Source organism: Acipenser ruthenus, chromosome 38 (genome assembly GCF_902713425.1).
Source record: "Acipenser ruthenus chromosome 38, fAciRut3.2 maternal haplotype, whole genome shotgun sequence".
NCBI lineage: Eukaryota > Metazoa > Chordata > Actinopteri > Acipenseriformes > Acipenseridae > Acipenser > Acipenser ruthenus.
Genome location: NC_081226.1, coordinates 4,125,804 through 4,151,734, shown reverse-complemented (window position 1 = coordinate 4,151,734; position 25,931 = coordinate 4,125,804). Strand labels below are relative to the sequence as shown.

At 42.3% G+C, this 25,931-nt stretch overlaps 13 non-coding genes across 13 annotated transcripts; 9 read left to right on the top strand and 4 right to left on the bottom strand.

The window, feature by feature from the left end:
- Positions 1–130: 130 nt before the first annotated feature.
- Positions 131–212, top strand: trnas-cga (transfer RNA serine (anticodon CGA)). Its single transcript has one exon. It is a non-coding gene; the product is annotated as a tRNA-Ser (tRNA).
- Positions 213–4,046: 3,834 nt separating this feature from the next.
- Positions 4,047–4,128, bottom strand: trnas-uga (transfer RNA serine (anticodon UGA)). The gene has a single exon. It is a non-coding gene; the product is annotated as a tRNA-Ser (tRNA).
- Positions 4,129–5,455: 1,327 nt separating this feature from the next.
- On the top strand, positions 5,456–5,538 carry trnal-uaa (transfer RNA leucine (anticodon UAA)). The gene has a single exon. It is a non-coding gene; the product is annotated as a tRNA-Leu (tRNA).
- A 335-nt stretch (positions 5,539–5,873) lies between these two features.
- trnas-cga (transfer RNA serine (anticodon CGA)) lies at positions 5,874–5,955 on the top strand. Its single transcript has one exon. It is a non-coding gene; the product is annotated as a tRNA-Ser (tRNA).
- Positions 5,956–6,273: 318 nt separating this feature from the next.
- trnas-uga (transfer RNA serine (anticodon UGA)) lies at positions 6,274–6,355 on the bottom strand. The gene has a single exon. It is a non-coding gene; the product is annotated as a tRNA-Ser (tRNA).
- Positions 6,356–7,661: 1,306 nt separating this feature from the next.
- trnal-uaa (transfer RNA leucine (anticodon UAA)) lies at positions 7,662–7,743 on the top strand. The gene has a single exon. It is a non-coding gene; the product is annotated as a tRNA-Leu (tRNA).
- Positions 7,744–13,301: 5,558 nt separating this feature from the next.
- trnal-uaa (transfer RNA leucine (anticodon UAA)) lies at positions 13,302–13,384 on the top strand. The gene has a single exon. It is a non-coding gene; the product is annotated as a tRNA-Leu (tRNA).
- Positions 13,385–13,721: 337 nt separating this feature from the next.
- On the top strand, positions 13,722–13,803 carry trnas-uga (transfer RNA serine (anticodon UGA)). The gene has a single exon. It is a non-coding gene; the product is annotated as a tRNA-Ser (tRNA).
- A 318-nt stretch (positions 13,804–14,121) lies between these two features.
- trnas-uga (transfer RNA serine (anticodon UGA)) lies at positions 14,122–14,203 on the bottom strand. The gene has a single exon. It is a non-coding gene; the product is annotated as a tRNA-Ser (tRNA).
- Positions 14,204–15,511: 1,308 nt separating this feature from the next.
- Positions 15,512–15,594, top strand: trnal-uaa (transfer RNA leucine (anticodon UAA)). Its single transcript has one exon. It is a non-coding gene; the product is annotated as a tRNA-Leu (tRNA).
- A 337-nt stretch (positions 15,595–15,931) lies between these two features.
- trnas-cga (transfer RNA serine (anticodon CGA)) lies at positions 15,932–16,013 on the top strand. Its single transcript has one exon. It is a non-coding gene; the product is annotated as a tRNA-Ser (tRNA).
- A 318-nt stretch (positions 16,014–16,331) lies between these two features.
- trnas-uga (transfer RNA serine (anticodon UGA)) lies at positions 16,332–16,413 on the bottom strand. The gene has a single exon. It is a non-coding gene; the product is annotated as a tRNA-Ser (tRNA).
- A 1,286-nt stretch (positions 16,414–17,699) lies between these two features.
- Positions 17,700–17,782, top strand: trnal-uaa (transfer RNA leucine (anticodon UAA)). Its single transcript has one exon. It is a non-coding gene; the product is annotated as a tRNA-Leu (tRNA).
- Positions 17,783–25,931: the final 8,149 nt, after the last annotated feature.

Sequence of the window (25,931 nt, the reverse complement as noted above, 5' to 3'; positions counted from 1 at the left end):
ACATCTGACACAGTTTAAACAGAGGCAGGTGTGTTCATTGTAGCCCACTTTGCCTTCCACATGATTACCACGACCAGCTCCCGGTTCTTTGGAACTGGTTTAATGTTAAACCTCAGCAACCGAACCATGTGTTGTCGTGGCCGAGTGGTTAAGGCGATGGACTCGAAATCCATTGGGGTCTCCCCGCGCAGGTTCAAATCCTGCCGACTACGTTGTGTTTTCGTGCTCTGGTGACTGGAATTATGACCGCACATTTATTTATACAATTAAGCCTATACAATATGTTGATTGTATAGTCATCAAACAGAGATTTAGTGTATTAATACATTAAAGTGACTCCCAAATTAATTCTGCTCACTCATCAATGACATAGTTGGGTAATAAAGTCATATTAACCCTTCCATGCATGCGATATTGAAAACAGTTATACACATACTAGTTTTGAAGAAATTTACAGTACGGCAAGTAATATAGACCTTTAAGCTTAACAGACCTATAAGAACCTCAACGGGCACAAGCCTGGAGTTAAATGGCCAAGAGCTTGTGAGAAAACTGCATGGGACACAGTAAACACAGATCTCTGCGTTGCATTGGAAAGATTAAGTGGAACAGTTGAAAAGAAGCTGGATTAATTTGGGGACATCATCTACGCATATGGAAGTGAGAGGTTTGGAGTTGAAAAAAGGAAGGAAAAAGTACAAACTATTCCTGGAAAGTCTAGACGGCAGCAGGAGATTGAACGCTTAGTTAGAGAAAGGAGACAGCTGAGGAACCAATGGAGAAGAGCAGAACAAAGTCAGAAGGAGGGACTCAATCTCTTACAAAGGGTCATAAAAGATAAGCTTGCAACATTGCGCAGAGCTGAGCGCCTACGGAAACGCTACAAAAAGAAGGAGCGTGCGAGAGCTAACTTTTATAAAGACCCATTCAAATTTGTAAAGAAGTTATTCACCAGTGAGAAGAATGGCACACTAAAAGCATCTAAGGTTGAGCTGGAGAGATATTTGGAGGAAACACATACAGATTCAAAAAGGCAGGAGCCTATGTCAATTCCGTCAGACATCCCACCTATCAATCCACCAGAATACCAAATGGAGGACTGTGCACCTAAGTGGAAAGAAATAGAGCAAGCTGTGAAAAAAGCAAGGGCTTCATCATCTCCAGGGCCTAATGGAGTTCCGTACAGAGTGTACAAGAGTGCTTCAGGAGTTCTACGAATTCTGTGGAAATTGATGAAAGTGGCATGGGAAAAACAGGTTGTACCAAGAGCATGGCGCCGAGCAGGTGGAGTCTTTATACCTAAAGAAAAAGAGTCTACAAGCATCAGTCAGTTTCGTCCCATTTCCCTATTAAACGTAGAAGGCAAGATTTTCTTCAGCATTATTGCTCAGAGATTGTCAGCTTACCTATTAAAGAACTGCTTCATTGACACTTCAATACAAAAAGCGGGCATTCCAGGTTTCCCAGGTTGCTTAGAACACATCAATGTGATCTGGCAACAAATTCAATCAGCTAAAAAGGAGAGGAAGGAGCTCCATGTGACATTCCTGGATTTGGCTAATGCATATGGTTCAGTGCCACATGAACTACTTTGGGCAGCATTTGATTTTTTCAGTGTACCGATGACAATAACAAATTTAGTGAAAGCCTATTTTGGAGATTTGCAATTCAGTTTTTCAACTTCAGAATTCAGCACTACATGGCAATGCCTAGAGGTTGGAATAATGGCAGGATGCACCATTTCTCCACTGGCTTTTACCATGGCAATGGAAGTAATCATTAGGGCATCAAAATGGGTAGTAGGAGGAGAGCGCTTGGCTTCTGGAATGCGACTACCACCAATTGGAGCATACATGGATGACATGACAACCATGACTACAACAGTAGCCTGCACTAATCGATTATTGGGCAAATTAACCAATAACATTGAATGGGCACGAATGCAATTCAAGCCCACTAAATCAAGGAGCATCTCTATAATTAAAGGCAAAGTAGTAGATAAAACATTCTTCATTAATGGTGAGGCAATACCAACAGTGTCTGAGAAGCCAGTGAAGAGTCTTGGTTGATGGTACAACGGGGATCTAAAGGACACAGTTCGTGTGGGAGAAGTTAGACAACAAGCAGTGGAAGGGTTGAAGAGCATAGACAGCTGCGCTCTACCAGGTAAACTAAAACTCTGGTGCTTTCAGTTTGGTCTACTGCCGAGGTTGCTGTGGCCACTGACTGTGTACGAGGTTTCTTTGACAACAGTAGAGAAGCTGGAAGCTTTAATCAGTTCATACATCAGGAAATGGTTGGGAGTTCCACGCTGCCTCAGCAGAGTGGGACTTTATGGTAAAGGAATACTGCAGCTACCAGTCTCTGCTCTAACTGAGGAGTTTAAGTGCGCCAAGGTCAGACTGGAAATGACATTAGTAGAGTCACGTGATAAATGCGTAAGGGAGGCAGCACCTGTGTTGAAAACTGGAAGAAAGTGGGCGGCAAAGAAAGCTGTGGAAGATGCAAAGGCTGCCCTTCGAATTGGTGATATCATGGGGCAAGTTCAGCATGGAAGAGGGGGTCTTGGTTTCAGTTCAACTCCTCCTACATGGCACAAGGCGGCCCCAGCTCAAAGAAGGAAGCTGGTAGTCAACGAGGTGCAAAAGCAGGTGGAGAGGATGAGGTGTTTAAAGGCCATTTCCCAGGCCAAACAGGGAGAATGGATGAGATGGGAGAGTTTGGAACAACGCAAGATTGGCTGGCAAGACCTATGGTCAATGGAACAGAGCAGGATCAGTTTCCTCATCAGGTCAACATATGATGTTCTCCCATCACCACAGAACCTAAACCTCTGGGTAGGAGAGGATCCCTCATGTCCTTTGTGTTCATCACCTGCAACATTAAGGCACATTTTGACAGGATGTAAGGTGGCTCTTAGCCAAGGACGGTTTACTTGGCGCCATGACCAGGTGCTGCGATGTTTGGCCTTAGCATTGGAAGACAAGTGTAACATGACCAATAAGTTGCCACCTGTTCCATCAAAACATTACACACAAAAGACAACATTCCTCCGCCCAGGAGAGCAACCACCAAGAAAAGGTGTTAAAACCAATCCTCGCCCAGGACAACTGGAAGCTGCTAGAGACTGGAAAATGCTGGCAGATGTTGGTCAATGGCTTATTTTTCCACCTGAGATTGCCACCACTAACCTTCGACCAGATATTGTCTTGTGGTCTGGATCAGCACGCCTTGTTCACCTGGTAGAGTTAACAGTGCCATGGGAGGGCGCTGTAGATGAGGCGTATGAGAGGAAGAAACTGCGGTATGCTCAACTAGCCACTGAAGCGGAACAGCGAGGATGGAGAGTTCGGGTTTACCCAGTGGAAGTGGGTTGTCGAGGATTTGTGGCACACTCTACAACCCGGTTTCTCAGAGACGTCGGATTCAGTGGCCAAGAGTTGCGTCGCACAGTGAAGAACTTATCTGAAGCAGCAGAGAGGAGCAGCAACTGGCTGTGGTTGAGACGGAAAAATTCTGGCTGGGGACAGGTAAGTAAGCTGGGCTGAGTTGAGTGGGGGACGGAGGGGGGTGATGCTGGGACGCCAGAATCACCGTCGAGCCCTCTTGAGGTGTCGTGGGCTAGTCGACGAAACACTGAGGATGGAAGGTGCCCACTTGAAAACCCCAGAGATGTGCCCTACTTAGCTCAATCCAGACGGTTGTCATGCTGATGCGCTGGGGAGGCCGCACTTTGGTTGATCCCCGGAGCCAGCATCGCAGCCGTTGTGTGTGCTGATGCGCCAGGGAGGCAAAATAAGCTGATCCCTGGAGCCAGCATTACACTTCAGCCATTAACACCAGACAGAAGGATATCTACATCATCATATGGAAGGAAACGTAAATGGATGGAGACGCATATGGATCACATTAGTTTACTGTAAAGCTACGTCTTAGTTGGTGCTTATCTTGGCGAGAGCCGAGTTCAAATCAGCATGAAGTTTTAACATCTACTCTCGTGTAATGGAAATCATAAGAAATAACAATAAGGACATACAAAAAGTGTACGTAGTCGGCAGGATTTGAACCTGCGCGGGGAGACCCCAATGGATTTCAAGTCCATCGCCTTAACCACTCGGCCACGACTACTTTGTGCCTTGCAAAAGCGTGGCAATAGCAGATATCAAGATCTATAAACACATCACAGCCAAATAACAAATAGAAATAATGTTCGTTTTTAATAAAACATTGACTCGAAATCACAATCCCTGGTTTAGGAGGCCAGTGCCTTATCCTTTAGGTGACTAGGACACTTTCATATAGATAGCAGACAGCGTGACAATACAAGACCAGAGGAATGAAAGCAGTTATTTCCCTTTCATTTCATTGCCATATTATGTTGTGCATTTCAGAATATGCGGGAATCCTGAAAACAGCATTTTAATATGTGAACAAAGCTATCGGTCACTTTAAGGCTATGTGGTCCAGTGGTTAAAGAAATGGTTTTGTAAACAGGAGGTCTCTGGTTTAAATCCCACCTCAGTCACTGGCTCATTGTGTGACTCTGAGCAAGTCACTTAAACTCCTTGTGCTCCGTCTTTCGGGTGAGACGTAATTGTAAGTGACTCTGCAGCTGATACATAGTTCACACACCCTAGTCTCTCTGTAAGTCGCCTTGGGTAAAGGTGTCTGCTAAATAAACAAATAATTAGCCCAATGTAATTTGTTAAGAAACGAATTTGGAACAATATTGAACAAACCTTTCAGTGGTCAATTGTTGAGACAGGAAAAATTGTGTTTTTTTAATATTTTTTCTTTAATTTGAAATAAATAACACAAGTTTTGGTTTCTCTTTTGTTAGAATGGATAAAGTAACAATTGTAAGTCACCCTGGATAAGGGCATCTGCTAATAAATAATAATAATAAAGTGAGGAAATAGTTTTGTTCATTCCATTGCAGTTTTCTTATGAAATCCAGAAAGCATGGTCCCTGGGTGGGCTTGAACCACCAACCTTTCGGGCAATAGCCGAAAGCATTCCCTGATTGTGCTACAGAGCAGCTTCCTGAGCTGATTAATGTACCGATTACAGGAGTTCCCCGTGAGATGTTTCTGCCAGAATTCGTTCCTTCGACGAAATAAAGAACTGACGGACATGAATGTACAGTTTTCTTTGACTCAGAACAGGCAAAGAGAATAGGAAATCGTTTTGCAAACTTGTGTTATTTACAAAACAACATGTACGTATATATATACTGCCCTAAAACTGTATTAGAAAGAAAGAAAGAAAGAAAGAAAGAAAGAAAGAAAGAAAGAAAGAAAGAAGGAAAGAAAGAAAGAAAGAAAGAAAGAAAGAAAGAAAGAAAGAAAGAAAGAAAGAAAGAAAAAAAGAAAGCAAGCATGCAAGCAAGCAAGCATGGAAACGCCTTCATTGAAGACAGGGAACCTGAAACAAGTTATTTTCGTTAGTGACCAGAACCAGGATGGCCGAGTGGTTAAGGCGTTGGACTTAAGATCCAATGGACGTATGTCCGCGTGGGTTCGAGCCCCACTTCTGGTAGATACACTTTTTATTGATAAAAATCGTATAGAGCATCAAGGATGTTTGGAAGATGTCCTCCTAATATACTGTAGTGAGCACATTCAACACGCTATTGCTTCTGTAGTTTGGATTGGTGAATATGAAATCAAACCACTGTAACTTCTAATTAGGCTTATTAACATTCATAACGTGTCAAAGGAATCTGTCCTAGTGCAGTTAAAATAAACATCTGACACAGTTTAAACAGAGGCAGGTGTGTTCATTGTAGCCCACTTTGCCTTCCACGATTACCGCGACCAGCTCCCGGTTCTTTGGAACTGGTTTAATGTTAAACCTCAGAAACCGAACCATGTGTAGTCGTGGCAGAGTGGTTAAGGCGATGGACTCGAAATCCATTGGGGTCTCCCCGCGCAGGTTCAAATCATGACGACTACGTTGTGTTTTTTTGCTCTGGTGACTGGAATTATGACCGCACATTTATTTATACAATTAAGTCTATACAATATGTTGATTTTATAGCCATCAAACAGAGATTGAGTGTATTAATACATTAAAGTGACTCCCAAATTAATTCTGCTCACTCATCAATGACATAGTTGGGTAGTAAAGTCATATTAACCCTTCCATGCATGCGATATTGAAAATGGTTATACACATACTAGTTTTGAAGAAATTTACAGTACGGCAAGTAATATAGACCTTTGAGCTTAACAGACATATAAGAAATAACAATGAAGACATACAAAACGTGTACGTAGTCGGCAGGATTTGAACCTGCGCGGGGAGACCCCAATGGATTTCAAGTCCATCGCCTTAACCACTCGGCCACGACTACTTTGTGCTCAGCAAAAGCGTGGCAATAGCAGATATCAAGATCTATAAACACATCACAGCCAAATAAATAGAAATAATGTTCGTTTTTAATAAAACATTGACTCGAAATCACAATCCCTGGTTTAGGAGGCCAGTGCCTTATCCTTTTGGTGACTAGGACACTTTCATATAGATAGCAGTCAGCGTGACAGTACAAGACCAGAGGGATGAAAGCAGTTATTTCCCTGTCATTTCATTGCCATATCATGTTGTGCATTTCAGAATATGCGGGAATCCTGAAAACAGCATTTTAATATGTGAACAAAGCTATTGGTCACTTTAAGGCTATGTGGTCCAGTGGTTAAAGAAATGGTCTTGTAACCAGGAGGTCTCTGGTTTAAATCCCACCTCAGTCACTGGCTCATTGTGTGACTCTGAGCAAGTCACTTAACCTCCTTGTGCTCCGTCTTTCGGGTGAGACGTAATTGTAAGTGACTCTGCAGCTGATACATAGTTCACACACCCTAGTCTCTCTGTAATTCGCCTTGGGTAAAGGTGTCTGCTAAATAAACTAATAATTAGCGCAATGTAATTTGTTAAGAAACGAATTTGGAAGAATATTGAACAAACCTTTCAGTGGTCAATTTTTGAGACAGGAAGAATTGTGTTTTTTAAATATTTTTTTTCATTAATTTGAAATAAATAACACAAGTTTTGGTTTCTCTTTTGTTAGAATGGATAAAGTAACCCTGGATAAGGGCATCTGCTAATAAATAATAATAATAATAGTGAGGAAATAGTTTTGTTCGTTACATTGCAGTTTTCTTATGAAATCCAGAAAGCATGGTCCCTGGGTAGGCTTGAGCCACCAATCTTTCGGGCAATAGCCGAACGCGTTCCCTGATTGTGCTACAGAGCAGCTTCCTGAGCTGATTAATGTACCGATTACAGGAGTGTCCCGTGAGATGTTTCTGCTGGAATTCATTCCTTCGACGAAATAAAGAACTGACGGACATGAAAGTACAGTTTTCTTTGACTGCGAACAGGCAAAGAGAATATGAAACCGTTTTACAAACTTGTGTTATTTACAAAACAACATGTACGTATATATACTGCCCTAAAACTGTATTAGAAAGAAAGAAAGAAAGAAAGAAAGAAAGAAAGAAGGAAAGAAAGAAAGAAAGAAAGAGAGAGAAAAGAAAAGAATAGACGCATGGAAACTCCTTCATTGAAGACAGGTCAGCTGAAACAAGTTTTTTGTGGCATGCTGAGCACTGCTCTCTGTACAGCATGGATCAGCAGCATTTGTTTTAATGGTAGTGACTACAACCAGAATGGCCGAGTGGTTAAGGCGTTGGACTTAAGATCCAATGGACGTATGTTCGCGTGGGTTCGAGCCCACTTCTGGTAGATATACTTTTTATTGATAAAAATCGTATAGAGTCTCAATGATGTTTTGAAGATGTCCTCCTAATATACTATAGTGAGCACATTCAACACGCTATAGCTTCTGTAGTTTGGATTGGTGAATATGAAATCAAACCACTGTAATTTTAATTAGGCTTATTAACATTCATAACGTGTCAAAGGAATCTGTCCTAGTGCAGTTAAAATAAACATCTGACACAGTTTAAACAGAGGCAGGTGTGTTCATTGTAGCCCACTTTGCCTTCCACATGATTACCGCGACCAGCTCCCGGTTCTTTGGAACTGGTTTAATGTTAAACCTCGGGATGCGATCCATGTGTATACAATTTATCCTATACAATATATTGATTTTATAGCCATCAAACAGAGATTGAGTGTATTAAAATTCATTTTTATGTTTCATTTTATACTGCACAATACATTAAAGTGACTCCCAAATGAATTATGGTCATTCATCAATAACATAGTTGGGTAATAAAGTCAGATTATCCCTGCCATGCATGTGATATTGAAAATAGCTATACACATACTAGTTTTGATGAAATTTACAGTACAGCAAGTAATAGAGACCTTTCACAGAACAGACAACAAGTCCTGCAACAAAGCAATTGTCCAGGTCGTTACAATATATTTTTTTTTAATTTGAAAGTAAAAATATATGAAAGCATGAGAACCTTTATGACAAAAATCTTCACTAATATACAAATTGAACAAGAACTGTTGAATATTTATTTTCGTTTTATACAGTATTAAATGTCAGTGTTTATATGATAGTGATAAATAAATAAATATCAAGATAAATAAATAAATACATAAATATCCCACACTACCTCTCCTCCCTCTAATCTGCCATATATTATATGGGAGTGAGAGTCACTTTGTAAAGTGTGATGTCATTGGGTGTTGTCTTTGGCTCCTCCCATCACACTCAGGATATCATTTGGAAGCTGAGTTGTCATATTGTCAGTGTGTTGCCAGCTGGAGAGGAGAACCTTGGTGCTGCTTTGAATGATAAGGTAAGACTTTATGTGGATGTATTTGTCTATATCTATTTGTTGATATTCACAAATGCAAATATATAAATATATGTTTGCAGCAGTGTGGAGCAGTGGTTAGGGCTCTGGACTCTTGACCAGAGGGTTGTGAGTTCAATCCCCAGTGGGGACACTGCTGCTGTACCCTTGAGCAAGGTACTTTACCTAGATTGCTCCAGTAAAAACCCAACTGTATAAATGGGCAATTGTATGTAAAAATAATGTGATATCTTGTAACAATTGTAAGTCTCCCTGGATAAGGGCGTCTGCTAAAAAATAAATTATATATATATGAGAAATATTCTGGAATATATTATTTTAAAATGTATAATTATTGCTATACTGTAGATTTTACATACATAGAGCAATACATATTTGTAATTCTCTCATAAATACACATTCTGTATAGAAAGACACTAAAATGCTCAAATGTTGCACAGAATGAATGTGTAGAAACACAAAAAGGCTTTAGTTTGAAAGCAGGGGAACTGCACTACTTTGCATAGCCCTGCTGCTAACCCTGCTAAGCAAATGGAAAATGCAAATCTCCTAGCTCCCCCTTCAAACAAATCAAATGCTTTCATAACACAAAACACAGGATCATTGATGTGTTTTAAAAACACTTATAAAAAGGTTACCACAGTGTTTGATTAAAGCATCTATCCTGAGTGATTTACCTGAAACTGACTCTAATATAATAGATGCTTAATAACTATGTTATAGAGTGTTAATAAAACACTGTAGATTGTTTACAACCATGCAATAGCCATAGACATAATTACATTTTTATAAAGGGGACAGTTTTTAGCCACCTATTTTACTTTGGGATGTTTAAACGTAATTCCGTCTATGGCTATTGCATGGTTATAAACCATCTACAATGCTTTATTAACAATCTATAACATAGTTAAGTATCTAGTATATATGTACAAAACATTAATAAGCAGCACTTTAATATAAAGTGTTACCCAAAAATCAAACAAAACACTCACGTTTCACAGCACAGGTTCTCCTTTTGGTCATTTAACATTCACAAAGGAACAGATCACATCACTACATCCCCTTTTTTATAATGTCACCCATGACCCCTTGGTCAACGAGCACATCTGCTCTTCCAATCCACGGATGCCATGCAGTTTCCCGTCCAGGTCATTGGTTTCGTGTACCGTAGCTCTGCCTCCTGTCTAGATTGCCAACTTCCACCTAACCCTGGGAATACACTGTCATGCCATTTAGTCCAGGGTATTCTGTTCCCTTTACACAGCGCTCTGGCAGGTCAAGAGGGAGATCGAACATCAAGAATCATTCGATCTCTGTCACAAACAAACAGGTACTTACTTTTTTTTCTGCATTTCACGTATGAGTGTTGGGAACTACAAATTAAATGTGGAATGGTGCTTTTGGCTGCTTTACTTTTGCTGTGCCAAAACCTACCCTGAAAACCCATAAACTATCTGTGCTGTATAGATAGTCCCATCATATCATCACTGGCAGTTCTGGCACTTCGCTGTAACTTGGCGCAAGGACCTACCATTCCTCTTGATAACGTGGTAGTGAAAATGCATCATATATATATCTATATATATATATATATATATATATATATATATATATATATATATATATATATATATATATATATAACTGATGACAAGAAAACCTCATTCTAATCCCTGTGTGCCTTTGATTTCCTGCTGTACTATCCTTGCCATCATGACTTGAAATATTGAATTGTTTTAAAAAAGCCCTTTTATTTAATTGTGTTCATTTTATTTTATTTAAGTTTTTTGTCCTGCTTCAAACTTTAGTTCAGAAGATATTACTATGAGAATACTGAGATGAGCTGGTCTGAAGCTCAGAGCTACTGTAGAGAGAAGCACACAGACCTGGCCACTGTGCGCAGCCAGGAAAGAGCAGAGCAGCTCTTAAATCTTGCAAAATATTCTACACAAGAGAATGCCTGGATCAGGCTGTATCATGACTAAGAGAACTGGCAGTGGTCTAACAGTGATGGTGTCACCTACTACAACTGAACAGCAGGCCTCTTCTGTGCTGCTGTCAATCCAGCAGGCCAGTGGGAGGACGAGTCTGCAGTGAGAAGAGGGTTTCCAGTGGTACAAAGGTGAAGATCTGGCAGCTCCTATATTATATAAGATCTATCTTCTCCTATTTTATACATATTCGTTATTTTTATTATCCTCTTAAGGGCAGTTTGTATAAGTTTGCAAACAGCTGTTGCCATTGCCTCAAGCTATTGGCTTCCTCGTCAGTACACAGCTGTATTCTGTGATTCTCTAGATCAGGTTCGACTGTGGGTGTCATTTAACAAAGATTAACCCTTTCATGTCAGTTTGGTTGCAAATCTGAGTCTCTCACAGTGTGAAAGCCTCGGAGCCCATGTGAGGTATTGTAATGACTCTCCCACAGTGTGAAAGCCTCTGAACCCATTTGAGGTATTGTAGTGACTCTCCCACAGTGTGAAAGCGTCGGAGCCCATGTGAGGTATTGTAGTGACTCTCCCACAGTGTGAAAGCCTCTGAACACATGTGAGGTATTGAAGTGACTCTCCCACAGTGTGAAAGCCTCTGAACCCATGTGAGGTATTGTAGTGACTCTCCCAGTGTGAAAGCTTCGGAGCCCATGTGAGGTATTGTAGTGACTCTCCCAGTGTGAAAGCCTCGGATCCCATGTGAGGTATTGTAGTGACTCTCCCACAGTGCGAAAGCCTCGGAGCCCATGTGAGGTATTGTAGTGACTCTCCCACAGTGTGAAAGCCTCTGAACCCATGTGAGGTATTGTAGTGACTCTCCCACAGTGTGAAAGCCTCGGAGCCCATGTGAGATATTGTAGTGACTCTCCCACAGTGTGAAAGCCTCTGAACCCATGTGAGGTATTGTAGTGACTCTCCCACAGTGTGAAAGCCTCTGAACCCATGTGAGGTATTGTAGTGACTCTCCCACAGTGTGAAAGCCTCTGAACCCATGTGAGGTATTGTAGTGATTCTCCCACAGTGTGAAAGCCTCGGAGCCCATGTGAGGTATTGTAGTGACTCTCCCACAGTGTGAAAGCCTCGGAGCCCATGTGAGGTATTGTAGTGACTCTCCCACAGTGTGAAAGCCTCGGAGCCCATATGAGGTATTGTAGTGACTCTCCCACAGTGTGAAAACCTCGGAGCCCATGTGAGGTATTGTAGTGACTCTCCCAGTGTGAAAGCCTCGGAGCCCATGTGAGGTATTGTAGTGACTCTCCCAGTGTGAAAGCCTCGGAGCCCATGTGAGGTATTGTAGTGACTCTCCCACAGTGCGAAAGCCTCGGAGCCCATGTGAGGTATTGTAGTGACTCTCCCACAGTGTGAAAGCCTCTGAACCCATGTGAGGTATTGTAGTGACTCTCCCACAGTGTGAAAGCCTCGGAGCCCATGTGAGGTATTGTAATGACTCTCTCACAGTGTGAAAGCCTCTGAACCCATGTGAGGTATTGTAATGACTCTCCCACAGTGCGAAAGCCTCTGAACCCATGTGAGGTATTGTAATGACTCTCCCACAGTGCGAAAGCCTCGGAGCCCATGTGAGGTATTGTAGTGTTGGTGATCATGGCATTGACCTCTGACCTAACATGGCTGCCATATTGAGGTCATGTTACTTTTGAAGTTACGCTGCATAGAGACAGTACACGTGACAGCTGTTGTCTTAATGTTTGGTACACAGCTGTATTCTTTCTTTGATTCCCTTACTTAAGTTGCCATTAAAAATGAACCCCTTTGCTGGTGCATTGTTTTACCCTCTCGCTTATATAAAAAATACTGACCCCATGCTTTGAAACAGGGTCTTATTAGTTGGTACAGAGTTGTATTCTATGATTCTCCCAATAAAGTTTCATTACAGGTGGTGTCTTGTACAGACAGACCACTTGCCTTCAAGCAGTGTCTTTGCGATGTGATATTTCTCACATTTCCATATTACTTGATCGCAAAAACTATTATTATTAGTAGTAGTAGTAGCAGCAGCAGCAGCAGTTCAACCTCTCTGGCTAAGACACACTGAGTTCTTATAGAGCCACACGAAAAATATATCACTAACAGTGACAGAGCTGTGTGATCCAGTGGTTAAAGAAAAGGGCTTGATTGTGCTACAGAGCAGCATCCTGAGCTTTTCAATGTACCGATTACACCCTGAGATGTTTCTGCCAGAATTCGTTCCTTCGACACGAAATAAAGAACTGACGGACATGAAAGTACAGCTTTCTTTGACTGAGAACAGGCAAAGAGAATAGGAAACCGTTTTACAAACTTGTTTTATTTACAAAACAACATGTACGTATATATACTGCCGTAAAACTGTATTAGAAAGAAAGAAAGAAAGAAAGAAAGAAAGAAAAAAAAGAAAAGATTCATGGAAACGCCTTCATTGAAGACAGGTCAGCTGAAACAAGTCTTTTGTGGCATGCTGAGCACTGCTCTCTGTACAGTATGGATCAGCAGCATTCGTTTTAATGGTAGTGACTACAACCAGAATGGCCGAGTGGTTAAGGCGTTGGACTTAAGATCCAATGGGCGTATGGCCGCGTGGGTTCGAGCCCCACTTCTGGTAGATATACTTTTTATTGATAAAAATCGTATAGAGTGTCAATGATGTTTTGAAGATGTCCTCCTAATATACTATAGTGAGCACATTCAACACGCCATTGCTTCTGTAGTTTGGATTGGTGAATATGAAATCAAACCACTGTAACTTCTAATTAGGCTTATTAACATTCATAACGTGTCAAAGGAATCTGTCCTAGTGCAGTTAAAATAAACATCTGACACAGTTTAAACAGAGGCAGGTGTGTTCATTGTAGCCCACTTTGCCTTCCACACGATTACCACGACCAGCTCCCGGTTCTTTGGAACTGGTTTAATGTTAAACCTCAGAAATCAAACCATGTGTAGTCGTGGCCGAGTGGTTAAGGCGATGGACTCGAAATCCATTGGGGTCTGCCCGCGCAGGTTCAAATCCTGCCGACTACGTTGTGTTTTCGTGCTCTGGTGACTGGAATTATGACCGCACATTTATTTATACAATTAAGCATATACAATATGTTGATTGTATAGCCATCAAACAGAGATTGAGTGTATTAATACATTAAAGTGACTCCCAAATTAATTCTGCTCACTCATCAATGACATAGTTGGGTAATAAAGTCATATTAACCCTTCCATGCATGCGATATTGAAAACAGTTATACACATACTAGTTTTGAAGAAATTTACAGTACGGCAAGTAATATAGACCTTTAAGCTTAACAGACCGATAAGAAATAACAATAAGGACATACAAAACGTGTACGTAGTCGGCAGGATTTGAACCTGCGCGGAGAGACCCCAATGGATTTCAAGTCCATCGCCTTAACCACTCGGCCACGACTACTTTGTGCCTTGCAAAAGCGTGGCTATAGCAGATATCAAGATCTATAAACACATCACAGCCAAATAACAAATAGAAATAATGTTCGTTTTTAATAAAACATTGACTCGAAATCACAATCCCTGGTTTAGGAGGCCAGTGCCTTATCCTTTAGGTGACTAGGACACTTTCATATAGATAGCAGACAGCGTGACAATACAAGACCAGAGGAATGAAAGCAGTTATTTCCCTTTCATTTCATTGCCATATTATGTTGTGCATTTCAGAATATGCGGGAATCCTGAAAACAGCATTTTAATATGTGAACAAAGCTATCGGTCACTTTAAGGCTATGTGGTCCAGTGGTTAAAGAAATGGTCTTGTAACCAGGAGGTCCCTGGTTTAAATCCCACCTCAGTCACTGGCTCATTGTGTGACTCTGAGCAAGTCACTTAACCTCCTTGTGCTCCGTCTTTCGGGTGAGACGTAACTGTAAGTGACTCTGCAGCTGATACATAGTTCACACACCCTAGTCTCTCTGTAAGTCGCCTTGGGTAAAGGTGTCTGCTAAATAAACAAATAATTAGCGCAATGTAATTTGTTAAGAAACGAATTTGGAAGAATATTGAACAAACCTTTCAGTGGTCAATTGTTGAGACAGGAAGAATTGTGTTTTTTTAATATTTTTTTCTTTAATTTGAAATAAATAACACAAGTTTTGGTTTCTCTTTTGATAGAATGGATAAAGTAACAATTGTAAGTCACCCTGGATAAGGGCATCTGCTAATAAATAATAATAATAATAATAAAGTGAGGAAATAGTTTTGTTCATTACATTGCAGTTTTCTTATGAAATCCAGAAAGCATGGTCCCTGAGTAGGCTTGAACCACCAACCTTTCGGGCAATAGCCGAACGCGTTCCCTGATTGTGCTACAGAGCAGCTTCCTGAGCTGATTAATGTACCGATTACAGGAGTTCCCCGTGAGATGTTTCTGCCAGAATTCGTTCCTTCGACGAAATAAAGAACTGACGGACATGAAAGTACAGTTTTCTTTGACTCAGAACAGGCAAAGAGAATAGGAAATCGTTTTGCAAACTTGTGTTATTTACAAAACAACATGTACGTATATATACTGCCCTAAAACTGTATTAGAAAGAAAGAAAGAAAGAAAGAAAGAAAGAAAGAAAGAAAGAAAGAAAGAAAGAAAGAAAGAAAGAAAGAAAGAAAGAAAAAAAGCAAGCAAGCAAGCAAGCAAGCAAGCAAGCACGCATGGAAACGCCTTCATTGAAGACAGGGAACCTGAAACAAGTTATTTTCGTTAGTGACCACAACCAGGATGGCCGAGTGGTTAAGGCGTTGGACTTAAGCTCCAATGGACGTATGTCCGCGTGGGTTCGAGCCCCATTTCTGGTAGATGCACTTTTTATTGATAAAAATCGTATAGAGCATCAAGGATGTTTGGAAGATGTCCTCCTAATATACTGTAGTGAGCACATTCAACACGCTATTGCTTCTGTAGTTTGGATTGGTGAATATGAAATCAAACCACTGTAACTTCTAATTAGGCTTATTAACATTCATAACGTGTCAAAGGAATCTGTCCTAGTGCAGTTAAAATAAACATCTGACACAGTTTAAACAGAGGCAGGTGTGTTCATTGTAGCCCACTTTGCCTTCCACATGATTACCACGACCAGCTCCCGGTTCTTTGGAACTGGTTTAATGTTAAACCTCAGAAACCGAACCATGTGTAGTCGTGGCCGAGTGTTTAAGGCGATGGACTCGAAATCCATTGGGGTCTCCCCGCGCAGGTTCAAATCCTGCCGACTACGTTGTGTTTTCGTGCTCTGGTGACTGGAATTATGACCGCACATTTATTTATACAATTAAGCCAATAGAATATGTTGATTGTATAGCCATCAAACAGAGATTGAGTGTATTAATACATTAAAGTGACTCCCAAATTAATTCTGCTCACTCATCAATGACATAGTTGGGTAATAAAGTCATATTAACCCTTCCATGCATGCGATATTGAACACAGTTATACACATACTAGTTTTGAAGAAATTTACAGTACGGCAAGCAATATAGACCTTTAAGCTTAACAGACCTATAAGAAATAACAATGAGGACGTACAAAACGTGTACGTAGTCGGCAGGATTTGAACCTGCGCGGGGAGACCCCAATGGATTTCAAGTCCATCGCCTTAACCACTCGGCCACGACTACTGCGTGCTCAGCAAAAGAGTGGCAATAGCAGATATCAAGATCTATAAACACATCACAGCCAAATAACAAATAGAAATAATGTTCGTTTTTAATAAAACATTGACTCGAAATCACAATCCCTGGTTTAGGAGGCCAGTGCCTTATCCTTTAGGTGACTAGGACACTTTCATATAGATAGCAGACAGCGTGACAATACAAGACCAGAGGAATGAAAGCAGTTATTTCCCTTTCATTTCATTGCCATATTATGTTGTGCATTTCAGAATATGCGGGAATCCTGAAAAGAGCATTTTAATATGTGAACAAAGCTATCGGTCACTTTAAGGCTATATGGTCCAGTGGTTAAAGAAATGGTCTTGTAACCAGGAGGTCCCTGGTTTAAATCCCACCTCAGTCACTGGCTCATTGTGTGACTCTAAGCAAGTCACTTAACCTCCTTGTGCTCCGTCTTTCGGGTGAGACGTAATTGTAAGTGACTCTGCAGCTGATACATAGTTCACACACCCTAGTCTCTCTGTAAGTCGCCTTGGGTAAAGGTGTCTGCTAAATAAACAAATAATTAGCGCAATGTAATTTGTTAAGAAACGAATTTGGAAGAATATTGAACAAACCTTTCAGTGGTCAATTGTTGAGACAGGAAGAATTGTGTTTTTTTAATATTTTTTTCTTTAATTTGAAATAAATAACACAAGTTTTGGTTTCTCTTTTGTTAGAATGGATAAAGTAACAATTGTAAGTCACCCTGGATAAGGGCATCTGCTAATAAATAGTAATAATAATAATAAAGTGAGGAAATAGTTTTGTTCATTACATTGCAGGTTTCTTATGAAATCCAGAAAGCATGGTCCCTGAGTAGGCTTGAACCACCAACCTTTCGGGCAATAGCCGAACGCGTTTCCTGATTGTGCTACAGAGCAGCTTCCTGAGCTGATTAATGTACCGATTACAGGAGTTCCCCGTGAGATGTTTCTGCCAGAATTCGATCCTTCGACAAAATAAAGAACTGACGGACATGAAATTACCGTTTTCTTTGACTCAGAACAGGCAAAGAGAATAGGAAATCGTTTTGCAAACTTGTGTTATTTACAAAACAACATGTACGTATATATACTGCCCTAAAACTGTATTAGAAAGAAAGAAAGAAAGAAAGAAAGAAAGAAAGAAAGAAAGAAAGAAAGAAAGAAAGAAAGAAAGAAAGAAAGAAAAAGCAAGCAAGCAAGCACGCATGGAAACGCCTTCATTGAAGACAGGGAACCTGAAACAAGTTATTTTCGTTAGTGACCAGAACCAGGATGGCCGAGTGGTTAAGTCGTTGGACTTAAGCTCCAATGGACGTATGTCCGCGTGGGTTCGAGCCCCACTTCTGGTAGATGCACTTTTTATTGATAAAAATCGTATAGAGCATCAAGGATGTTTGGAAGATGTCCTCCTAATATACTGTAGTGAGCACATTCAACACGCTATTGCTTCTGTAGTTTGGATTGGTGAATATGAAATCAAACCACTGTAACTTCTAATTAGGCTTATTAACATTCATAACGTGTCAAAGGAATCTGTCCTAGTGCAGTTAAAATAAACATCTGACACAGTTTAAACAGAGGCAGGTGTGTTCATTGTAGCCCACTTTGCCTTCCACATGATTACCGCGACCAGCTCCCGGTTCTTTGGAACTGGTTTAATGTTAAACCTCGGGATGCGATCCATGTGTATACAATTTATCCTATACAATATATTGATTTTATAGCCATCAAACAGAGATTGAGTGTATTAAAATTCATTTTTATGTTTCATTTTATACTGCACAATACATTAAAGTGACTCCCAAATGAATTATGGTCATTCATCAATAACATAGTTGGGTAATAAAGTCAGATTATCCCTGCCATGCAAGTGATATTGAAAAACGCTATACTCATACTCGTTTTGATTAAATTTACAGTACAGCAAGTAATAGAGACCTTTCACAGAACAGACAACAAGTCCTGCAACAAAGCAATTGTCCAGGTCGTTACAATATATATATTTTTAATTTGAAAGTAAAAATATATGAAAGCATGATAACCTTTATGTACAAAAATCTTCACTAATATACAAATTGAACAAGAACTGTTGAATATTTATTTTCGTTTCATACAGTATTAAATGTCAGTATTTATATGATAGTGATAAATAAATAAATATCAAGATAAATAAATAAATACATAAATATCCCACACTACCTCTCCTCCCTCTAATCTGCCATATATTATATGGGAGTGAGAGTCACTTTGTAAAGTGTGATGTCATTGGGGTGTTGTCTTTGGCTCCTCCCATCACACTCAGGATATCATTTGAAAGCTGAGTTGTCATATTGTCAGTGTGTTGCCAGCTGGAGAGGAGAACCTTGGTGCTGCTTTGAATGATAAGGTAAGACTTTATGTGGATGTATTTGTCTATATCTATTTCTTGATATTCACAAATGCAAATATATAAATATATGTTTGCAGCAGTGTGGAGTAGTGGTTAGGGCTCTGGACTCTTGACCAGAGGGTTGTGGGTTCAATCCCCAGTGGGGACACTGCTGCTGTACCCTTGAGCAAGGTACTTTACCTAGATTGCGCCAGTAAAAACCCAACTGTATAAATGGGCAATTGTATGTAAAAATAATGTGATATCTTGTAACAATTGTAAGTCGCCCTGGATAAGGGCGTCTGCTAAAAAATAAATTATATATATATGTATGAGAAATATTCTGGAATACATTATTTTAAAATGTCATAAAATGTATAATTATTGCTATACTGTAGATTTTACATACATAGAGCAATACATATTTGTAATTCTCACATAAATACACATTCTGTATAGAAAGACACTAAAATGCTCAAATGTTGCACAGAATGAATGTGTAGAAACACAAAAAGGCTTTAGTTTGAAAGCAGGGGAACTGCACTACTTTGCATAGCCCTGCTGCTAACCCTTCTAAGCAAATGGAAAATGCAAATCTCCTAGCTCCCCCTTCAAACAAATCACAGGATCATTGATGTGTTTTAAAAACACTAATAAAAAGGTTACCACAGTGTTTGATTAAAGCATCTATCCTGAGTGATTTACCTGAAACTGACTCTAATATAATAGATGCTTAATAACTATGTTATAGAGTGTTAATAAAACATTGTAGATTGTTTACAACCATGCAATAGCCATAGACGGAATTACATTTTTATAAAGGGGACAGTTTTTAGCCACCTATTTTACTTTGGGATGTTTAAACGTAATTCCGTCTATGGCTATTGCATGGTTATAAACCATCTACAATGCTTTATTAACAATCTATAACATAGTTAAGTATCTAGTATATATGTACAAAACATTAATAAGCAGCACTTTAATATAACGTGTTACCCAAAAAACAAACAAAACACTCACGTTTCACAGCACAGGTTCTCCTTTTGGTCATTTAACATTCACAAAGGAACAGATCACATCACTACATCCCCTTTTTTATAATGTCACCCATGACCCCTTGGTCAACGAGCACATCTGCTCTTCCAATCCACGGATGCCATGCCGTTTCCCGTCCAGGTCATTGGTTTTGTGTTCCGTAGCTCTGCCTCCTGTCTAGATGGCCAACTTCCACCTAACCCTGGGAATAAACTGTCGTGCCATTTAGTCCAGGGTATTCTGTTCCCTTTACACAGCTCTCAAGAAAAGAAAACCTCATTCTAATCCCTGTGTGCCTTTGATTTCCTGCTGTACTATCCTTGCCATCATGACTTGAAATATTGAATTGTTTTAAAAAGCCCTTTATTTAATTGTGTTCATTTTATTTTAATTAAGTTTTTTGTCCTGCTTCAAACTTTAGTTCAGAAGATATTACTATGAGAATACTGAGATGAGCTGGTCTGAAGCTCAGAGCTACTGTAGAGAGAAGCACACAGACCTGGCCACTGTGCGCAGCCAGGAAAGAGCAGAGCAGCTCTTAAATCTTGCAAAATATTCTACACAAAAGAATGCCTGGATCGGGCTGTATCATGACTAAGAGAACTGGCAGTGGTCTAACAGTGATGGTGTCACCTACTACAACTGAACAGCAGGCCTCTTCTGTGCTGCTGTCAATCCAGCAGGCCAGTGGGAGGACGAGTCTGCAGTGACAAGAGGGCTTCCAGTGGTACAAAGGTGAAGATCTGGCTGCTCCTATATTATATAAAGGTGAAGATCTGGCTGCTCCTATATTATATAAAGGTGAATATCTAGCTGCTCCTATATTATATAAAGGTGGAGATCTAGCTGCTCCTATATTATATAAAGGTGGAGATCTATCTTCTCCTATTTTATACATATTCGTTATTTTTATTATCCTCTTAAGGGCAGTTTGTATAAGTTTGCAAACAGCTGTTGCCATTGCCTCAAGCTATTGGCTTCCTCGTCAGTACACAGCTGTATTCTGTGATTCTCTAGATCAGGTTCGACTGTGGGTGTCATTTAACAAAGATTAACCCTTTCATGCCAGTTTGGTTGCAAAGCTGAGTCTCTCACAGTGTGAAAGCCTCGGAGCCCATGTGAGGTATTGTAGTGACTCTCCCACAGTGTGAAAGCCTCAGAGCCCATGTGAGGTATTGTAGTGACTCTCCCACAGTGTGAAAGCCTCGGAGCCCATGTGAGGTATTGTAGTGACTCTCCCACAGTGTGAAAGCCTCTGAACCCATGTGAGGTATTGTAGTGACTCTCCCACAGTGTGAAAGCCTCTGAACCCATGTGAGGTATTGTAGTGACTCTCCCACAGTGTGAAAGCCTCAGAGCCCATGTGAGGTATTGTAGTGACTCTCCCACAGTGTGAAAGCCTCGGAGCCCATGTGAGGTATTGTAGTGACTCTCCCACAGTGTGAAAGCCTCGGAGCCCATGTGAGGTATTGTAGTGACTCTCCCACAGTGTGAAAGCCTCTGAACCCATGTGAGGTATTGTAGTGACTCTCCCACAGTGTGAAAGCCTCTGAACCCATGTGAGGTATTGTAGTGACTCTCCCACAGTGTGAAAGCCTCGGAGCCCATGTGAGGTATTGTAGTGACTCTCCCAGTGTGAAAGCCTCGGAGCCCATGTGAGGTATTGTAATGACTCTCCCACAGTGTGAAAGCCTCTGAACCCATGTGAGGTATTGTAGTGACTCTCCCACAGTGTGAAAGCCTCGGAGCCCATGTGAGGTATTGTAGTGACTCTCCCACAGTGTGAAAGCCTCGGAGCCCATGTGAGGTATTGTAGTGACTCTCCCAGAGTGTGAAAGCCTTGGAGCCCATGTGAGGTATTGTAGTGACTCTCCCACAGTGTGAAAGCCTCAGAGCCCATGTGAGGTATTGTAGTGACTCTCCCACAGTGTGAAAGCCTCGGAGCCCATGTGAGGTATTGTAGTGACTCTCCCACAGTGTGAAAGCCTCTGAACCCATGTGAGGTATTGTAATGACTCTCCCACACTGTGAAAGCCTCTGAACCCATGTGAGGTATTGTAGTGACTCTCCCACAGTGTGAAAGCCTCAGAGCACATGTGAGGTATTGTAGTGACTCTCCCACAGTGTGAAAGCCTCGGAGCCCATGTGAGGTATTGTAGTGACTCTCCCACAGTGTGAAAGCCTCGGAGCCCATGTGAGGTATTGTAGTGACTCTCCCACAGTGTGAAAGCCTCTGAACCCATGTGAGGTATTGTAGTGACTCTCCCACAGTGTGAAAGCCTCTGAACCCATGTGAGGTATTGTAGTGACTCTCCCACAGTGTGAAAGCCTCGGAGCCCATGTGAGGTATTGTAGTGACTCTCCCAGTGTGAAAGCCTCGGAGCCCATGTGAGGTATTGTAATGACTCTCCCACAGTGTGAAAGCCTCTGAACCCATGTGAGGTATTGTAGTGACTCTCCCAGTGTGAAAGCCTCGGAGCCCATGTGAGGTATTGTAGTGACTCTCCCACAGTGTGAAAGCCTCGGAGCCCATGTGAGGTATTGTAGTGACTCTCCCAGAGTGTGAAAGCCTTGGAGCCCATGTGAGGTATTGTAATGACTCTCCCACAGTGTGAAAGCCTTGGAGCCCATGTGAGGTATTGTAGAGACTCTCCCACAGTGTGAAAGCCTCGGAGCCCATGTGAGGTATTGTAATGACTCTCCCACAGTGTGAAAGCCTCTGAACCCATGTGAGGTATTGTAGTGACTCTCCCAGTGTGAAAGCCTCGGAGCCCATGTGAGGTATTGTAGTGTCTCTCCCACAGTGTGAAAGCCTTGGAGCCCATGTGAGGTATTGTAGTGACTCTCCCACAGTGTGAAAGCCTTGGAGCCCATGTGAGGTATTGTAATGACTCTCCCACAGTGTGAAAGCCATGGAGCCCATGTGAGGTATTGTAGTGACTAACCCACAGTGTGAAAGCCTCTGAACCCATGTGAGGTATTGTAGTGACTCTCCCACAGTGTGAAAGCCTCGGAGCCCATGTGAGGTATTGTAGTGACTCTCTCACAGTGTGAAAGCCTCGGAACCCATGTGAGGTATTGTAGTGACTCTCCTACAGTGTGAAAGCCTCGGAGCCCATGTGAGGTATTGTAGTGACTCTCCCAGTGTGAAAGCCTCGGAGCCCATGTGAGGTATTGTAGTGACTCTCCCACAGTGTGAAAGCCTTGGAGCTCATTTGAGGTATTGTTGTGACTCTCCCACAGTGCGAAAGCCTTGGAGCCCATGTGAGGTATTGTAGTGACTCTCCCACAGTGTGAAAGCCTCTGAACCCATGTGAGGTATTGTAGTGACTCTCCCACAGTGCGAAAGCCTCAGAGCCCATGTGAGGTATTATAGTGACTCTCCCACAGTGTGAAAGCCTCGGAGCCCATGTGAGGTATTGTAGAGACTCTCCCACAGTGTGAAAGCCTCGGAGCCCATGTGAGGTATTGTAGTGACTCTCCCACAGTGTGAAAGCCTCTGAACCCATGTGAGGTATTGTAGTGACTCTCCCACAGTGTGAAAGCCTCTGAACCCATGTGAGGTATTGTAGTGACTCTCCCACAGTGTGAAAGCCTTGGAGCCCATGTGAGGTATTGTAGTGACTCTCCCACAGTGTGAAAGCCTCAGAGCCCATGTGAGGTATTGTAATGACTCTCCCACAGTGTGAAAGTCTTGGAGCCCATGTGAGGTATTGTAGTGACTCTCCCACAGTGTGAAAGACTCTGAACCCATGTGAGGTATTGTAGTGACTCTCCCACAGTGTGAAAGCCTCGGAGCCCATATGAGGTATTGTAGTGACTCTCCCACAGTGTGAAAGCCTCTGAACCCATGTGAGGTATTGTAGTGACTCTCCCACAGTGTGAAAGACTCTGAACCCATGTGAGGTATTGTAGTGACTCTCCCACAGTGTGAAAGCCTCTGAACCCATGTGAGGTATTGTAGTGACTCTCCCACAGTGTGAAAGCCTCGGAGCCCATGTGAGGTATTGTAGTGACTCTCTCACAGTGTGAAAGCCTCTGAACCCATGTGAGGTATTGTAATGACTCTCCCACAGTGTGAAAGCCTTGGAACCCATGTGAGGTATTGTAGTGACTCTCCCACAGTGTGAAAGCCTCTGAACCCATGTGAGGTATTGTAGTGACTCTCACACAGTGTGAAAGCCTCGGAGCCCATGTGAGGTATTGTAGTGACTCTCCCACAGTGCGAAAGCCTCTGAACCCATGTGAGGTATTGTAATGACTCTCCCACAGTGTGAAAGCCTCTGAACCCATGTGAGGTATTGTAGTGACTCTCCCACAGTGTGAAAGCCTCGGAGCCCATGTGTGGTATTGTAGTGACTATCCCACAGTGTGAAAACCTCTGAACCCATGTGAGGTATTGTAGTGACTCTCCCACAGTGTGAAAGCCTCTGAACCCATGTGAGGTATTGTAGTGACTCTCCCACAGTGTGAAAGCCTCTGAACCTATGTGAGGTATTGTAGTGACTCTCCCACAGTGTGAAAGCCTCTGAACCCATGTGAGGTATTGTAATGACTCTCCCACAGTGTGAAAGCCTCTGAACCCATGTGAGGTATTGTAGTGACTCTCCCACAGTGTGAAAGCCTCGCAGCCCATGTGAGGTATTGTAGTGACTCTCCCACAGTGCGAAAGCCTCTGAACCCATGTGAGGTATTGTAATGACTCTCCCACAGTGTGAAAGCCTCTGAACCCATGTGAGGTATTGTAATGACTCTCCCACAGTGTGAAAGCCTCTGAACCCATGTGAGGTATTGTAATGACTCTCTGTCACAAAGACGGCCAGAGTGGGTTGCGTCAGACCAGACAGGAATTCAAACACACAGACAGTGGTTGTGATGATGAGCTGAGTGCAATGGCTGCACTCAGCGTTTATTAACAAATAAAAAGGTTTTAAACGGTACACAAAACAGGACACGGCACTGGTAGCCAAAATAAACAGACATACAAAACGACTAACACTAAACAAACGGTGCACGGACAGACAGACAGACACGGTGAGTACAAACAAACTTATCTTTACTTTTACGATTTTAATTACTCCTCTCTCTCTCTCATCCGTTCTCCTCTTCCGAACACCCAACCACGAGTGACTAAACGTGCATCTATTTATACTGTTGTGCTGGGATTCAATTACTAATTAATTACTCACTTGAATCCCAGCACGTGAATTCATTACGTGAAACCCCGTGTTCACATATTATATTTTAAATGCACGTGCGTGATGTGCAATCCCGTGCCTAAATACAAATATACACTTTTTAAATACACGTGAAACACAGACCCGTTTATATCCCGTGTACCAATGACTATACACCAACATTTACACACGCAACATACATACACATAACACAAATGCACACAGGGGCGGGGCGCTTTGCCACATATACCCCCCCTTGTGCGCAGCACACATGGCCTCAATGGCCACCTCCCCCCTTAAAAATCCAGCAGTCCAGGACAAAGTCTCGGGCTGGGAAGGGAGGCTTCAGTGGGCCCATGGCTGGCCATGCTGTCAGCACCCCTGCCGGTAGTGGCACGGCTGACAGCCTGTTGGTCCCGTCCTGCAGCGAAAAAGCTGCGGGGGTAGGTGGTCCCCCGACCTCCCCCTTCTTCGTAGCCGGCAGCTCCCTCCTGTGGGGCTCCGGCCACAAGAACTCCTGCAGCGAAACTGCTGCTGGGGAAAGTGGTCTCCAGACCTCCTCCCCCTTCTTCGTGGCCGGCAGCTCCCCTTTCTGGGGCTCCGGCCACCGTACTCCCTGCGGAGGTACGGGCAGCAGAGGCAGCTCCTGCTCCTCTGCTCCGGGCGGTGGTGGAGGCAGAGGCAGCTCCAGCTCCTCTGCTCCTGGCGGTGGTGGAGGCAGAGGCAGCTCCAGCTCCTCTGCTCCTGGCGGTGGTGGAGGCAGAGGCAGCTCCAGCTCCTCTGCTCCTGGCGGTGGTGGTGGCGGAGGCAGAGGCAGCTCCTGCTCCTCTGCTCCTGGAGGTGGTGGAGGCAGAGGCAGCTCCTGCTCCTCTGCTCCTTGCGGTGGTGGTGGCGGAGGCAGAGGCAGCTCCTGCTCCT